Source organism: Oncorhynchus tshawytscha, linkage group LG29 (assembly GCF_018296145.1).
Source record: "Oncorhynchus tshawytscha isolate Ot180627B linkage group LG29, Otsh_v2.0, whole genome shotgun sequence".
NCBI classification, from domain to species: Eukaryota; Metazoa; Chordata; class Actinopteri; order Salmoniformes; family Salmonidae; genus Oncorhynchus; species Oncorhynchus tshawytscha.
The window spans coordinates 24,567,121-24,582,087 of NC_056457.1; positions in this window are offsets into that span (position 1 = coordinate 24,567,121).

Sequence of the window (14,967 nt, forward strand, 5' to 3'; positions counted from 1 at the left end):
GCAAAATATCTATTGTCAAAATGAGTATATTGACACGGCTGAATTTCTGCCATTCAATGCTTCCCATGGCCCCCCCTTCTGGCTATTAGGATACAATTCATAGTGTTTATGTATATGGAAAGGTAAGTTATCCCAGATAAAATTAACAAACTTGCAAAGAGGGAAAGACGTAGGAGGACTATCTGTACCCAATCTAAAGTTGTATTTCCAGGCACTAGCATTTCTTCCCATCCTATATTGGTTTAGACATGATTCTTCTGCCCCCTGGCTGAATGTAGAGAGAAAAGTGGTGTCTCATATTGCCCTAGAAGAGGTGGTCTTCACTAATATATACCTTAAACAATGTAAACTATGCTTTAGTCCTATTACTGCTCACACAATTTCTATTTGGCGCAAAATGTAAAAACAATGTAACTGGGAATCAAAATGGCATGCCCATGCCCAATGGACCAAATGTGGAATCCGTACACTTGCCGATATCATGGACAGTAATGGTTTGACAACATTCCAAGATTTGAAAGACTCATACACATTACCAGGCCAATCCTTTTTTCTATATTTACAACTTAGGTCAGCTTTGTTGGCTATGGAGTCCCTTGGAAATCCAACTACTGAACCATCTAATGATGAGATGTATAAATAAATGATCTGGGCTTCCAAAGGGACTGATCTCTATAATATATAAACAGCTTTTGGAAAGTTCATATCCTGAGTTAGCCATTAAAAAAGTATGGTCCACAGTAGTGGTGCGCAGGTCAACTGTTTGTTCATTCGCACCTGCTTATAAACCCATCAGCAACCACCCAACTATATGTGATAAAGTGAAAATCTGAGGCTGGCATCTGACCATATCCCGTTAACATAGAAAATGCGCTGTAGGCTACAATGGAACCATTTTTTGACTAGTGCAGGATTTGTTTTACCTGATTTAGATATGTTTCTGCTTAAGTGCCTTGCTCAAGGACCACTTACAGATTTTTCACCTAGTCGGCTTGGGGAGTCAAACAAGCGATCTTACGGTTACTGGCTCAACGCTCTTAACTGATAGGCTACTTGGGGAGTGTGGGGGGGGCAACCCTAATTGTTATGGGGGTGGGAAACATGGCTTCCGGGAGTTTGGGGTGGATGGAAATATGTTGGGAGAGTGGATGAGAGGTTGGGGGTGGATGGAAACCTGTTGGGAGAGTGGATGAGAGGTTGGGGGTGGATGGAAACATGTTGGGAGAGTGGATGAGAGGTTGGGGGTGGATGTAAACATGTTGGGAGAGTGGATGAGAGGTTGGGGTGGATGGAAACATGTTGGGAGAGTGGATGAGAGGTTGGGGGTGGATAGAAACATGTTGGGAGAGTGGATGAGAGGTTGGGGGTGGATGGAAACATGTTGGGAGAGTGGATGAGAGGTTGGAGGTGAATGGAAACATGTTGGGAGAGTGGATGAGAGGTTGGGGGTGGATGAGAGGTGAGAGGGGGGTGGATGGAAACATGTTGGGAGAGTGGATGAGAGGTTGGGGGTGGATGGAAACATGTTTGGAGAATGGATGAGAGGTTGGGGTGGATGGAAACATGTTGGGAGAGTGGATGGTGGAGGTTGGGGGTGGATGGAAACATGTTGGGAGAGTGGATGAGAGGTTGGGGGTGGATGGAAACATGTTGGGAGAGTGGATGAGAGGTTGGGGGTGGATGGAAACATGTTGGGAGAGTGGATGAGAGGTTGGGGGTGGATGGAAACATGTTGGGAGAGTGGATGAGAGGTTGGGGGTGGATGGAAACATGTTGGGAGAGTGGATGAGAGGTTGGGGGTGGATGGAAACATGTTGGGAGAGTGGATGAGAGGTTGGGGGTGGATGGAAACATGTTGGGAGAGTGGATGAGAGGTTGGGGGTGGATGGAAACATGTTGGGAGAGTGGATGAGAGGTTGGGGGTGGATGGAAACATGTTGGGAGAGTGGATGAGAGGTTGGGGGTGGATGGAAACATGTTGGGAGAGTGGATGAGAGGTTGGAGGTGAATGGAAACATGTTGGGAGAGTGGATGAGGTTGAGGATGGAAACATGTTGGGGGTGGATGAGAGGTGGGGGTGGATGGAAACATGTTGGGAGAGTGGATGAGAGGTTGGGGGTGGATGGAAACATGTTTGGAGGATGGATGAGAGGTTGGGGTGGATGGAAACATGTTGGGAGAGTGGATGAGAGGTTGGGGGTGGATGGAAACATGTTGGGAGAGTGGATGAGAGGTTGGGGGTGGATGGAAACATGTTGGGAGAGTGGATGAGAGGTTGGGGGTGGATGGAAACATGTTGGGAGAGTGGATGAGAGGTTGGGGGTGGATGGAAACATGTTGGGAGAGTGGATGAGAGGTTGGGGGTGGATGGAAACATGTTGGGAGAGTGGATGAGAGGTTGGGGGTGGATGGAAACATGTTGGGAGAGTGGATGAGAGGTTGGGGTGGATGGAAACATGTTGGGAGAGTGGATGAGAGGTTGGGGGTGGATGGAAACATGTTGGGAGAGTGGATGAGAGGTTGGGGGTGGATGGAAACATGTTGGGAGAGTGGATGAGAGGTTGGGGGTGGATGGAAACATGTTGGGAGAGTGGATGAGAGGTTGGGGGTGGATGGAAACATGTTGGGAGAGTGGATGAGAGGTTGGGGGTGGATGGAAACATGTTGGGAGAGTGGATGAGAGGTTGGGGGTGGATGGAAACATGTTGGGAGAGTGGATGAGAGGTTGGGGGTGGATGGAAACATGTTGGGAGAGTGGATGAGAGGTTGGGGGTGGATGGAAACATGTTGGGAGAGTGGATGAGAGGTTGGGGGTGGATGGAAACATGTTGGGAGAGTGGATGAGAGGTTGGGGGTGGATGGAAACATGTTGGGAGAGTGGATGAGAGGTTGGGGGTGGATAGAAACATGTTGGGAGAGTGGATGAGAGGTTGGGGGTGGATAGAAACATGTTGGGAGAGTGGATGAGAGGTTGGGGGTGGATAGAAACATGTTGGGAGAGTGGATGAGAGGTTGGGGGTGGATGGAAACATGTTGGGAGAGTGGATGAGAGGTTGGGGGTGGATGGAAACATGTTGGGAGAGTGGATGAGAGGTTGGGGGTGGATGGAAACATGTTGGGAGAGTGGATGAGAGGTTGGGGGTGGATGGAAACATGTTGGGAGAGTGGATGAGAGGTTGGGGTGGATGGAAACATGTTGGGAGAGTGGATGAGAGGTTGGGGGTGGATGAGAGGTTGGGGGTGGATGGAAACATGTTGGGAGAGTGGATGAGAGGTTGGGGGTGGATGAGAGGTTGGGGGTGGATGAGAGGTTGGGGGTGGATGAGAGGTTGGGGGTGGATGAGAGGTTGGGGGGGTGGATGAGAGGTTGGGGGTGGATGAGAGGTTGGGGGTGGATGAGAGGTTGGGGGGGTGGATGAGAGGTTGGGGGTGGATGGATGAGAGGTTGGGGGTGGATGAGAGGTTGGGGGTGGATGAGAGGTTGGGGGTGGATGGAAACATGTTGGGAGAGTGGATGAGAGGTTGGGGGTGGATGGAAACATGTTGGGAGAGTGGATGAGAGGTTGGGGGTGGATGAGAGGTTGGGGGTGGATGAGAGGTTGGGGGTGGATGAGAGGTTGGGGGGTGGATGAGAGGTTGGGGGTGGATGAGAGGTTGGGGGTGGATGAGAGGTTGGGGGTGGATGAGAGGTTGGGGGTGGATGAGAGGAGAGTGGATGGGGGTGGATGGAAACATGTTGGGAGAGTGGATGAGAGGTTGGGGGTGGATGGAAACATGTTGGGAGAGTGGATGAGAGGTTGGATGGAAACATGTTGGGAGAGTGGGGGTGGATGGAAACATGTTGGGAGAGTGGATGAGAGGTTGGGGGTGGATGGAAACATGTTGGGAGAGTGGATGAGAGGTTGGGGGTGGATGGAAACATGTTGGGAGAGTGGATGAGAGGTTGGGGGGGTGGATGGAAACATGTTGGGAGAGTGGATGAGAGGTTGGGGGTGGATGGAAACATGTTGGGAGAGTGGATGAGAGGTTGGGGGTGGATGGAAACATGTTGGGAGAGTGGATGAGAGGTTGGGGGTGGATGAAACATGTTGGGAGAGTGGATGAGAGGTTGGGGGTGGATGGAAACATGTTGGGAGAGTGGATGAGAGGTTGGGGGGGGTGGATGGAAACATGTTGGGAGAGTGGATGAGAGGTTGGGGGTGGATGGAAACATGTTGGGAGAGTGGATGAGAGGTTGGGGGTGGATGGAAACATGTTGGGAGAGTGGATGAGAGGTTGGGGGTGGATGGAAACATGTTGGGAGAGTGGATGAGAGGTTGGGGGTGGATGGAAACTTGTTGGGAGAGTGGATGAGAGGTTGAGAGGGGGTGGATGGAAACATGTTGGGAGAGTGGATGAGAGGTTGGGGGTGGAGGCCCACTTCTTTTTCTTTTCTTTTCCTTTTTATACTGTATTTATTGTCTCTTAAACTCTGTATGTATTTCTTACTGTTTTTCTTTTCTACGACTAAAACGACTAAAAAGAGAAGACAGAGAGAGAGTTAAAGAGTGCATGAGAGATTAGTAGCAATAACGAGAGTGATTCTGAGACTGAAAAACAGACTGAAAGCCAGGGAGAGAAAGTGTTGAGTGTTTGTGCACTGTGTGTGTAAGTGTGAATAAAGAGGGTGTGCTTGTGATTGTGTGCATTCATGCTCATGTCCCAATTGACGTTGCATTGTGCTGAAATTGAGCGAGGGAATCAAAGCTGTTTATTTGTGTTCATCCATTAAACATTGTTTCCCTTGTGGGTCTCTGAATCTACAGATTTAAATAACGAGTTGCACACGGGTAACAGTGGCCTGCAGCTGGAATGAATAGAGAGGAGGAGGGACACAGAGAGATGGAGAAGAGAGGGAGATAGGAGATGGAGAGAAAGGATGGAGAAGAGAGGGAGATAGGAGATGGAGAGAGAGATGGAGAAGAGAGGGAGATAGGAGATGGAGAGAGAGGATGGAGAAGAGAGGGAGATAGGAGATGGAGAGAGAGGATGGAGAAGAGAGGGAGATAGGAGATGGAGAGAAAGGATGAAATGAAAGAAAGAGCTTTGAGGAAGGGAAAAGAAGTTTGGAATTATATAATGTTTTGAGAGAGAGAGAGAGATATATATATTATATATCCGTATCGTCCAGCAGCATGTCTTCAAGTCATTTCTAAACTTATTGTGACCTGTCACGCAATATATTTACTCAGAGGTGCAACTTTGGTTTTAGAAGTGCCTTGTTTTGGATCACATTCAAATGTTAAAACTGGGGTGGACAAAAATGCAATTTCAGAATGTTGGGTGCATGTCCCCCCATCCCCAGTGAAAGTTGTGCCCCTGTATGTAAGATCTCACTCTCATTTTTACATGCAGAAGACATACAGCCAGTGTCCCTCACAGTGACACAACTGTCAATACCAGGCACACCCACAAACATTTGTTTTATTATCCTTGTGAGGACCAAACTATTTATTCAAATTAAAAATCAAATTTTCCTTAACCCTTAAACCTAACACTTAACCTAATCTTCACCCCAAACCCTAACCATAATTCCTAAACCTAAAATAGCCTTTTTCCTTGAGGGGACCGGCGAAATCTCCCCACTAGTCCAAATGGTCCTTGTTTTACTATCCTTGTGAGGACTTCTGGTCCCCACAACGATAGAAAAAAAACAAAATACACACACACACACAATCACTCACTGACTCTTCATATCACATTCATGCATTATCACGGAGCGATCAATACATACATGACATCCAATCACTGTGCTCAGAGTGAGGAGCATGTTGGTGCATGCTCACACACAAACATAATTACAAAGTTGAATGGGGCACAAATGGAATGGTGTTAGATGATTGAATAGAGAGAGAGAGAGCAAGAACGTGAGAGTGAGAGATGCAGCTAAGGGTGCTAGGGCTGCTCTACTCTACAGTGAATGGTGTGTAGATGTGATAAAACTGAAGTTGAAAACTTGGGCACAGAGGCAGAGAGAGTTGCTGAATCAGAGCCCAGCCTGACGTCTGAGAATATTGATGAACAGAACAAACGGAGGATGGCTGGAAAGAGGTTTTTATTGTCTATGGGGGCTATCGTGTTTACTCTGTATCTGATTTGTGGAGAAGAATCCTAGCCGGCCTATTTCAAATGGAAATGATGATGAATGTGAAAATGAAGTGTGAAATTAACAAACTATTATGATGGTTTGGGTCCAATTACACTGTAATTATATTAATTATATTGTGTTCTGAATTCATCAGATCCCCTGTGTGTGGCATGTACACAGAGAACCAACTCCACTCTCTTTCTCTTCTGCTGGTATCCAGTAACACCCTCAAATGCGTCTCTGGACCTTCAAGCCAGTTCCACTTCATTTTATTGTTGTTTCCCTCTAATCAGGGACCTATTCACCTGGGACACCAGGTGTGTGCAAGTAATGATCAGGCAGAACAGAAAACCAGCAGACTCCGGACCTCGTAGGGTAAAATGTTGAGTACCCCTGGTAGCACATACAGTGCCTTCAGAAAGTATTCACACCCCTTGACTTTTTACACATTTTGTTGTGTTACAGCCTGAATTTAAAATGGATTAAATTGACACTTTGTGTCACGGATCTACACACACTATCCCATAATGTTTTTAGAAATGTTTACAAATTAATTAAAAATTAAAAGCTGAAATGTCAATAATCATTCAACCCCTTTGTTATGGCAAGCATAAATAAATTTGTGTTACAAAGTGGGATTAAAATTGATTAATTAAAAAAAAAATGTCAACGATCTACACAAAATAAAAAATAAACCCCTGATTTATCTTGATTAGATAAGTATTCAACTCCCTGAGTCAATACGTGTTAGAATCACTTTTGGCAGTGATTACAGCTGTGAGAACAGTCAGAACTGGACCTAGGCCACTCAGAAACATTCAATATTGTCTTGTTAAGCAACTCCAGTGTATATTTGGCCTTGTGTTTAAGGTTATTGTCCTGTTGAAATGTGAATTTGTCTCCTAGTGTCTGTTGGAAAGCAGACTGAACCAAGTTTTCCTCTAGGATTTTGCCTGTGTTTGCCCTATTCCATTTCCTTTTATCCTAAAAACCTCCCTAATCCTTGTCAATGACAAGCATACCCATAATATGATGCAGCCACCACCATACTTGAAAATATGAACGCAGTGATGGTGTTGGATTTTCCCCAAACATAACACTGTGAATTCAAGACAAAAAGTTGATTTCTTTGCCACATTTTTGGCAGTATTACTTTAGTGCCTTGTTGTAAACAGGGTGTGTCATGATGTGGCCCTTTCTGGGTGTAGATCGTGGCTTCCCTCTCTATCACTCTCTCCTACACCCAGGTTCTGTTATTTCAGGTAAATTCCTGGTGGAGACTCTCCCCCTGGCCATGTAGAAAGAGACACCACAGAGTGAACAAAGGATTTCACGTGGTTAAACTCCTAAATATCCAAAATGGGAGAATGAAGCAAGATGTCCACTTGTGGGAAGGGTCCGTGGACACTTAAGGGACAGTTATGTTGAGTGTGTTTCATTTGGTGACCTCACGAAGGACAGGAAACACACAAGCATTCAATATCTCTGAATGTGTACATTTCTCAGTTATGGTGTTTGCATCTAATTCTTGTATAAAATGAATGATTAAAGATGAAACCATTTGTGAAATGATGTACTGTGATGTTAACCTTTCATTTTGAGAGAATTGTTTTTCACAGAGCACAGATATGAACTGGCGTCATGGAACCGCCCTTTCTATTGTTATGAATAAAAATCCCCAGACTAAGCAAACCCACAGCGGGAGCTGTGATTACGAATAGTTGAGTACCAAGACTAGAAAACAATATTACGTGGAACATTGGCTACAAGGCTAAAAATGGTTCAACTCTGAGAATATCGATCCCTACAGAATAAGAGCAAATCTTAGATACTAATTACTAGTCTGCAGCTAGAAATTATGTAAACCTGGGATGCGAATCCTGACAACCGCCGAAACATCTATTCTGAGGACTGTGGACGCCTGCCGTATTCATTACAACAGACACAATCAGGAGCCGCCGATAGAGCTACCACCAGAAGTAACCAGAGACTCTCTGATGAACTGTCTACGGACCGACGATTCCAACAGAGAAGATCATAACGACATATGGGCGGAAATATATTGATTGCAATTATTCCCGAATGAGTGAGCGTTCATGTGCAAAAGATTAACATTTCAATTAATATAATTAGCAACTGTGTGTAGTGAGAGACCTAAGAGACTGTAACGTTCTTTGCTTCACGGAAACATGGCTCACTCGAGACACGCTATCGGAGTCGGTATAGCCAGCTGGTTTCTGCACGCATCGCGCCGACAGAAACAAGCATCTTTCTGGTAAGAAGAGTATGCCTTAAGATTAACAAGACGTGGTGTGATCATAACAACACACAGGAACTCAAGTCCTTCTGTTCACCTGACATAGAATTCCTCACAATCAAATGTCGACCGCATTATCTACCAAGTGAATTCTCTTCAATTAAAATCACAGCTGCATATATTCCCCCCCAAGCAGACACATTGATGGCCCTGAACTAACTTTATTTGACTCTATGTAAACTGGAAACCACATATCCTGAGGCTGTATTCATTGTAGCTGAGGATTTTAACAAGGCTAATCTGAAAACAAGACTCCCCAAATTCTATCAGCATATCGATTGTGCTACCAGGGCTGGTAAAACCCTGGATCATTGTTATTCTAACTTCCGCGACTCATATAAGGCCCTCCCCTGCACTCCTTTCGGAAAAGCTGACCACGACTCCATTTTGTTGCTTCCAGCCTATAGACAGAAACTAAAACAGGAAGCTCCTGCTCTCAGGTCTGTTCAACGCTGGTCTGACCAATCTGATTCAACGCTACAAGATTTCTTCGATCACGAGGATTAGGATATGTTCCGCATTGCGTCCAACAACAACATTGACGAATACGCTGATTCGGTGAGCGAGTTCATTAGCAAGTGCATTGGCGATGTCGTACCCACAGCAACTATTAAAACATTCCCCAACCAGAAACCGTGGATTGATGGCAGCATTCGCGTGAAACTGAAAGCGCGAACCACTGCTTTTAACCAGGGCAAGGTGACCAGAAACATGACCGAATACAAACAGTGTAGCTATTCCATCCGCAAGGCAATCAAACAAGCTAAGCTTCAGTATAGAGACAAAGTAGAGTCGCAATTCAACGGCTCAGACACAAGAGGTATGTGGCAGGGTCTACTGTCAACCACGGATTACAGCCAGTGAAATTGCAGGGCGCCAAATTCCAACAACAGAAATCTCATAAATCAAATTTCTCAAACATACAAGTATTAGGCACCATTTTAAAGATACAATTCTCATTAATCCAGCCACAGTGTCTGATTTCAAAAAGGCTTTACAGCGAAAGCTCCACAAACGATTATGTTAGGTCACCACCAAGTCACAGAAAAACACAGCCATTTTTCCAGCCACAAAAGTCACAAAAAGCAGAAATATAGATAAAATTCATCACTAACCTTTGATGATCTTCATCAGATGACACTCATGGGACTTCATGTTACACAATACATGTATGTTTATTTCGATAAAGTGCATATTTATATCCAAAAATCTAATTTTACATTGGCGTTATGTTCAGTTGTTCCAAAACATGCAGTGATTTTGCAGAGAGCCACATCAATTTACAGAATTACTCATAATAAACATTGATAATAGATACAACTATTATACATGGAACTTTAGATAAACTTCTCCTGAATGCAACTGCTGTGTCAGATTTCAAAAAAACTTTACGGAAAAAGCATACCATGCAATAATCTGAGTACGGCGCTCAGAGCCCAAACCAGCCAAAGAAATATCTGCCATGTTGTGGAGTCAGAAATAGCATTATAAATATTCACTTACCTTTGATGATCTTCATCAGAATGGACTCCCAGGAATCCCAGTTCCACAATAAATGTTTAATTTGTTTGATAAAGTTAATCATTTATGTCCATATACCTCCTTTTGTTAGGGAGTTTGGTAAACAAATCCAAACGCGCGTGCAAGTCCAGCGGAAAGGTCGGACGAATGGTCCAAAAAGTTATATTACTGGTCGTAGAAACAAATCAAACAAAGTATAGAATCAATCTTTAGGATGTTTTTAACATAAATCTTCAATAATGTCCCAACCGGAGAATTCCTTTGTCTGTAGAAAGCAATGGAACGCGAGGTAACTTTCACATGACCCCGCGTCACGAGCTCGTGGCTGCTGGCAGACCTCTGAATCATTCCCCTCTCATTTAGCCCCCCTTCACCGCAGAAGCCTGAAACAATGTTCTAAAGACTGTTGACATCTAGTGGAAGCCTTGGGAAGTGATTACCAATATCCCACTAGATTACCAATATCCCACTGGAACTTCAATAGGGGCTGAGTTGAAAAACTACAAACCTCAGATTTCCCATTTCCTAGTTGGGTTTTTTTCTCAGGTTTTTTCCTGCCATGAGTTCTGTTATACTCACAGACATCAATCAAACATATTGTTTTCTATCCAATGCTAATAATAATATGCATATATTAGCATCTGGGACTGAGTAGCAGGGAGTTTACTCTGGGCACGCTTTTCATCCAAAAGTGAAAATGCTGCTCCCTATCCCAATGAAGTTGACTTCGATAACAACAGTGAATATATTTAATTATTAAGAGATCTCTCAATAATCATTCTCATGATAACATGTTGGTAGTAGTTAGTGACAAATATCAAAGCTAAACAGGGCTGAGCTTGGTTAAACCCTGGATGGGAGAAGAGCTGTAGATGGATCAACTCTCCAGTAGGAGGTGCTGCCCAGTCTATAGTTTTTTTCTGATAGTGGATATAACGTTGAAGATCAGACGGTACAAATTGAACCTATTTCATATAGGGGTTGTCTATGTTGATATTTGTTTACATTGATGATATAATCCTGTTGTTGAAATTTCCCCCTCAAAACAACAGCTAATTACTTTTTTCAAATCCAAAGTAATTTCCATGTATATTCCACGTCACTTTGACATTTGACATTGAAACGTTGACTCGACCAGTTTGTGCCCAGTGGGAAGGCTGATTTGCCCTTACCTTTTTCTCACACATTTTGGGATAAATTGTTGGAGTTTTGTTAATCTATCACTCCTCTCGCTCCCCCTCTATCTCCCTCTTCAGTCCCCCCTGTCGTTGAGTGTGCAGTGGCAGGCAGCTTCCTGGCTGACCTGGGCCTACAGATGATAATCACAAGGTTCTATTCTGCTGTAATTCTCTGGGTCCTCTAATCTCTACTAGAGGTGGATATACAGCAGCATGAAACAGTATTGTATGGCTGGTTAGCTACTTTAAAGGCCCAGTGCAGTCAAATGTGATTTTCCCGTGTTTTGGAATAATACTGGTTTGAATAATACTGTGAAATTGTGAAAATGATGATAATGCCCTTTTAGTATAAGAGCTGTTTGAAAAGACTATCTGAAATTTCAACCTGTTTTGATGGAGATGAGATGGAGTTTTGGCCTGCCTGATGACATCACCATGCAACAAGTTAGTTAATAGACCAAATGAACAGCTAATTTTCCATTTTCTCCTCCTCACTCAGACCACTCCCAGACAGTCCAAGTAAAATTATTGCTTGAGAAATTGCCCTCTGCTAAGAAGCTATTTTTGTTTATTTTTTTACTATTTTAATAGAAAACAATCACAGTAAGGTACTTAATTGTTACTCAGAAATGATTTGATATTGAGAGAAAAACGTCTGCATTGGATCTTTAAAGACGTCCTCTAGTGATATGAACTTTTAATGTTGAAAAGCGATATTCAAAGTATAAATACAGTAAACTACACACACTAAAGGGAGATGGAGGGGGGAGGGGGGAGAGATGGAGGGGGAATGCATTTCATGGGTTAATGGGGGAAGAGGGTGTATAGGCATTCCACAGTGATAGAGCATGTAATGATGTTCATAGCTAGAGGGCTCCCAGCAGGATAGCACTCACTGCCACTGTAGATAACCCTAGTCTAGTCACGGCTACACTACTGCTGCACAACAGCACCATGATCACAACACAGCGCCACGGCAACAGCGCTATGGTTACATGCCATGGTTACGAACATGGAGCAGCTCCAGCATACTGATTTTTTTTTTTTAAATTAAAGTTCGGCTTTTTTACTGAAAGTCATTTTGGTCTGTCTAGTGCCAAACTTTGTAGAGTGTGCAGTGACTATGTACACTGAACGTATATGTGAAGCTGAGTAGTGAGGTTATACATCCCCCATCTGTTACTGTAAACATCGCTGTGTGAGAGAACTTAGAAGAACATGTACTGTATTCAAAGCCGTATATATGCATGCAATGGTTCCCAGTCCACTGCTCTGTTTCTATTCTGTTACAATCATCAAAGAGGAAATCTCTGGGACCGTAATCCTCGTCTCACACAATTATGCCAGAAATGTGCACATACTTTATATGCAGACACAATTTACCTTAACTGTGTGACTGTTTTAAAGTAATGTGTCTGTGTGTGTGTGTGCGTGCGACTGCTCTGTGACAGTGGTGGGAGGAAACAGTGAGCGCTAGTGAGTGGAGAGAGACACAGTGAAATGCAAAGGAATACATGTAATCCCACACCTGCATTCCTTTTATCACCATTAGAGGTGCCATAACTGTCCTTCAGCTCTATTTATCTGCCTAGGGTTGGATGCTAACACACACAGTTTGTCAAGGCTCTGAGTTTTTGTTGGGTGATAGAGAGAATGTGAAGAAGAAAGAAGAGAAGCGAGAGCAGAGGGAGGGAAACAGAAGAGGAAAGGGAAAGAGAGGTGGAATGGGAAGGAGAGAGAGAGAGAGGCAGAGGGAGGGAAACAAGAGGAAAGGGAAAGAGAGGTGGAATGGGAAGGAGAGAGAGAGAGGCGGAGGGGAAGGGGTGTGTGTGAGTGTCTACATAGCTGGCCCAGTCTACACAGCTTTAGCCTAAGTCTATACAGAGTGGAACGTGGGACACTTCACACAGTAAAGTTAGAACTACAGGAGAACACCAGAATACCCAGGAGTCTGAACAAACACTCAGTCAGTAGAAACACTCAGTCGGTAGAAATGGAGAGAGAAGCACACACACACACACACACACACTGCTCTTACCACTTTGATCCATATTTTCCACACATGATAGCAGCACATGTTCCAGAATGCAGATATCAGTATTCAGAAATCAACATGCAGATATCAATATTCAGATATCAACATGCAGATATCAATACCAAATCAAATTTGATTTGTCACATGCGCTTAATACATCAGGTGTAGACTTACAATCCAGTTTTAAGAAAATTGTCAATGCAAATAGTCTGGGTGTCCATTTGATTATTTGTTCAGCAGCCTGATGGCTTTGGGGTAGGAGCTGTTAAGGAGCCTTTTGGACCTAGACTTGGTGCTCAAGTACCGCTTTCCATGCAGTAGCAGAGAGAACAGTCTATGACTAGGGTGACTGGAGTCTTTGACAATTTTTTGGGGCCTTCCTCTGACACCTCCTAGTATAACGGTCCTGGATGGTAGGAAGCTTGGCCCCAGTGATGTACTGGGCCGTACACACTACCCTCCGTAGCGCCTTACAGTTGGGGGCCGAGTAGTTGCCATACCAGGCGGTGATGCAACCAGTGCTCTCAATGGTGCAGGAACTTTTTGAGGATCTGGGGAACCATTACAAATCTTTTCAGTCTCCCGAGGGGGAAAAGGCATTGTCGTGCCCTCTTCATGACTATCTTGGTGTGTTTGGACCGTGATAATTTGTTGGTGATGTGGACAATTGTTACGCACGCCTCTATGAAGAGGGAACGCAACACCCTGCTACAACTAAACTCTCTGTGAAGCGAAAAAGGTATGGACTGTAGGTGCGAGTAAAAATGACAACAAGCAGAATGTGGTACCGTTTACAAGGACTTTATTCCTTTACACGGTAATATGGGGAAAAGGGGCTGGACGGAACCAAAGCAAAGAAAGTAAATCTCAAAGCCCCCCCCTTTCCTATCTTACCTGCCTACCCACTACTTACCTAATTTAGCACCACCTGGTGCCCTAACCAAAATACAAGGGGTGGTCCGCCCAGGTCTTACCTAGTGTGCCTAAACAGCGAATATGCTACGGGTATATGTATGCCCGCGGGCCTCTTGCCTAAGCACTCCCTAGGTGCCTTCCCCTTCCCCCCGGGAACAAATGAAACAGAATATTAAACAATTTCACAAACAAACTAAGAGACAAAGGACATCAAATAAATTCTATCTGAGCAACAAACTCACAAAACATACCAACTCTCAGCAATGAACTCCCAGCAAAATCAACCTCTAGCAAAATCAACCTCTAGCAAAATCAACCTCTAGCAAAATCTCTACAAAAAAGAAAAACTCCTGAACAGAACACTGGCTTTTATATAGCTTCTGAAGGAATGGGTAATTGGAGACAGCTGTGTCTTGACGAGGGGGCGGGGTCAGCTCTCCAATTAGCCCTGGAGTCGACCAATCAGCTGCTTGAGGGATTTCAGGAAGCCATTTCCTGAAATAAACACATGCAAATACACAAACTACAACACATAATCTGGGGAACGTAACAACAATAAGGAACTTTAGACACTCGACTCGCTCCACTACAGCCCTGTCGATGTGAATGGGGGCCATGTTCAGCCCTCCTTTTCCTGTAGTCCACGATCAGCTCCTTTTTCTTGCTCACGTTGAGGGAGAGGTTGCTGTCCTGGCACCACACAGCCAGGTTTCTGACCTCCTCCCTATAGGTTGTCTTATTGTCGTCGGTGATCTGGCCACTGTTGTGTCATCAGCAAACTTAATGATGATGTTGGAGTCATGCTTGGCCATGCAGACGTGGGTGAACAGAGAGTACAGGAGGGAACTAAGCATGCACCCCTGAGTGGCCCCCA